This window comes from Acanthopagrus latus, chromosome 14 (genome assembly GCF_904848185.1).
Source record: "Acanthopagrus latus isolate v.2019 chromosome 14, fAcaLat1.1, whole genome shotgun sequence".
In the NCBI taxonomy this organism is placed as follows: Eukaryota; Metazoa; Chordata; class Actinopteri; order Spariformes; family Sparidae; genus Acanthopagrus; species Acanthopagrus latus.
Genome location: NC_051052.1, coordinates 1,564,320 through 1,567,536, shown reverse-complemented (window position 1 = coordinate 1,567,536; position 3,217 = coordinate 1,564,320). Strand labels below are relative to the sequence as shown.

At 38.6% G+C, this 3,217-nt stretch overlaps 1 long non-coding RNA gene across 1 annotated transcript; it reads left to right on the top strand.

Annotated features, from left to right (window-relative positions):
• The first annotated feature begins 1,069 nt into the window (after positions 1-1,069).
• On the top strand, positions 1,070-2,956 carry LOC119032917. Its single transcript, XR_005079088.1, has 3 exons — positions 1,070-1,337; positions 1,821-2,051; positions 2,616-2,956. It is a non-coding gene; the product is annotated as an uncharacterized LOC119032917 (long non-coding RNA).
• The last annotated feature ends 261 nt before the right edge of the window (positions 2,957-3,217 follow it).

The window sequence follows — 3,217 nt, the reverse complement described above, 5'->3', positions numbered from 1 at the left end:
AAAGAAGAACAAGGTACAGTTGAATTTCTCAACCAAATGTGCTCAGTAAATTAGCCTATACCCCGCCACTGCCTTGTCGTCAATGTCAACCCTGAGATTATTAGGTCAGGGTTCTATCTCTCTTCTATCTGAAGTTAAGCAATATTGAAAATTTGCATTTTTGTTCATAGGAGCTGTAGTAAAATAGCATGCTGTTCAATAAAATAGCTTTGTTTTTGTTTTGTAATTGTATTTGTTGTAATGCACAGCTATTGCCAGTCTCGGTCTAGAGCAGAATTTAAAAAAGAAAAATGCATGTATGTGCATGTAATGATTACCAGATACAGAGCACATCCGCAAAAGTTGAAACCAAAACTGCATTTATGTTAACCACAAAGAAAAAAGGGGGGAAAGCAGATGTCCAAGCTCAGTGTGCTGCATGATGTTTTAGCTTGTAGATCTGCTATTTTTTAAACAGTTTCGCATTTCTGAAAGATAAAATATAGCTGACAGTTGACTAACATTTTTATTAATGTTGGACATGCCCACAATTGGGACACCAGAATGAAAGTGGTTAGAACAATCCAGACTAGTCATTGTGGTAACTGTTGGATGATGTCTTGAGTATCATTTAAACTAATAGTATTGTTTATTTTATTCATGTTTTTTTCATGTAGAGAGCACATCCACACCATATGAAAAAATATGAGCAGCTGGCATAACAGAAAAGAAAGACGGCTTCGAAAGCTGGGCCCTCCAACCCCCTAGCTTGCAGACAACTAAGAGGTTCCCACACCTTTGATGTTTTGGCCGCCACACTCAATGTCATCAATTCTGAATATGGCATCAGGAACAAAGTTGTGAGGACAACACTGTGGCTCCCACTTCTTAGAGGCTTCCCAAGTTTTTAGTGGGGACAAGAACAACAATGAAGCCGAAGAGGCAGCGAAAGAGGATGAGGAAGGGTATGAGATGGAGGAGGTAGTGGAATTTGTTGATGTGACTTTGATCTTAGATGAGAATGATGGCTTTGAGTTCGAGCTTCTAAAACATCAACAATGTGTTTGTCATCTCCTCAACTTAGTGTCTGCCGTTGATGCTGAAAAAGCAACAGCCAACGATGGATACAACAAACTGTAACTCTCAACATTCAGCAAGTGTCATGGGCTTTGGAATAAGTGTGGACAATCCTGCCAAGCAGCTGAAGCTGTTTAAGATGCCTGCTCCCTCCAGCTGCTACGACTAAATGCCACCAGGTGGAACTTGCTGTTTATGGCTGTGGAGAGGCTACTCAAGATTCTGAGAGAGAAAGGAGAGCCAGCTTTGAGAGAGATCTGTGTAGAATTGAAGGTTCCAGGGTAAGTTGAAATAATGTATTTTTTATTTATTTATTTAATTAATTATTTTTGCCTGCCATGGCTTCTGTGAATGTCTCTGACTTGTACCATATTTTAATGATTTGTTTAAAAACCACTTGACCCCTTTAGAAATGATACCTGAGGTGACAGTACTATGCTCCGTTAACATCATCATTTCATACTATGTTTGCCTTCCTAGTGGTTTAGTTTACCGGAGCTATTAAATATCTTTACCACCGCTAGAGTGCAGTAATATGTTGAACATACACTGTCCATCCCTCACCAACCTACTTGCTACTGCAATCTAGTGGTGGTAAAAAATACTTAATTGCTAAACCATTATAAGGAGGCATAGACAATGTCAGAACTGGTTCATACACAATGTACTGTAGAACCTTGCTTTGTATGTTTTGTAGGTTAGTGATTTTTGGGTACAATTTTCATGCATAATTGTAAAACAGTGGTTTGTTTTCTCCCTAACAGAATCCATCCTGTTGAGCTCACTTTCATCGAAGAGTACTACACCACTATGAGCCCTGTCGCCCAATCTATCAGCATCCTCCAAGGAGAAGCGGAAGTCCAGATGGGATGGCTTCTTCCATCTTCTTCGCCATTTTGGCAAGGTGTAAAGAGACCCTGAATTGATTGCTGCAGCGATTCTCATCCCAAAGTTCAGAACGGCCTGGATCAAAGATGATGCTACACTGAGAATCGGTAAGACAACATGAAGATCTTTAAAATAAAGGAAATGTAGCAAATATACATTGAATTACACATTTAATGTACACTTACTACATTTATATTATTTTATTATTAATTTCATAAATCAGTCTAATTTTGAATTAGGTTTATAGTATTTCAGCTGTAATCAGGGTACTGTAAATTTAGTTTTTGAAGTTAAGGGCCTAAAAATATCTTAAGATGTCTGGAATTGTCAGAGTGAAGACCATTAAATTTGTGTTTCTATCCTTGTTTAATCCTTGAATTTGGCAGATACAGAAATTGTGAAAGTAGCCAATCTGCAAGCTCACGCTGCCTCTCATTGCGAGCTTGTAGATCTGCTATTTTCACAATTTGTCTCAACATTTTCTCCATTATTTTATTTTTATTTTTTTGCTAATTTTGGACTTCTGTTTCTGATAGTATCGTTTGTCAATGTAATATTATTTTTTTTCTTTAGATTATAGAAAATGTCATGAATGTAATTGAATTTGTCCGATAAAAATGTGCACATACCCTGGCTGTGCTAATGCTAGTTTCACCCTCCCTGTGTTTCAGGGTTGGACTACAACAGGGAGCAGTTAGAGGATCCTTCCATTTCAGCAGATGCTGGATGTTGGATCTGGCTCATCTGATTGCATTTCCATGGAGTAATAATCATACATTTTCATCCTCGAGCTGCAGAACTCTACTGCACTCAGTAATCGAATCGCAGGGCTTTCCCATAACGGGAAGCTGCAGCAGGAGAGTGGTGAGTTGTGTTCACTTTTCAATAGCAATCCACCTAAGCTAGCGTAGGTGTGATGCCTCGAACTATGTGCTGAGACCCTATTTGTATTGTTGCTGAAGTTTGGTGCTGTTCTGAGCATTATTTGTGGCTTTTTGATGGCAGTTTCTTGTTGGAGGCATATACTGCAGTGTATTGTTATCATGCGGTCATTTCTGACGTTGCTAAAACTACATAAGCTAGCAGTCGGAAAACTTCATCTCTCGAGGGGGGGTCTTACTCGGTGTCATGGTGTGTTAAACCATGAATTAAACTGACACCGGAATATCCCTTTAAGGTGCCATTGTCTTCTTATGATCAAAAAATGACTCTGTAAGAAAGTGAAACTATGTTAAATAAAGCTCTAATAAATGTATTTTCCTCTGAACTCCTT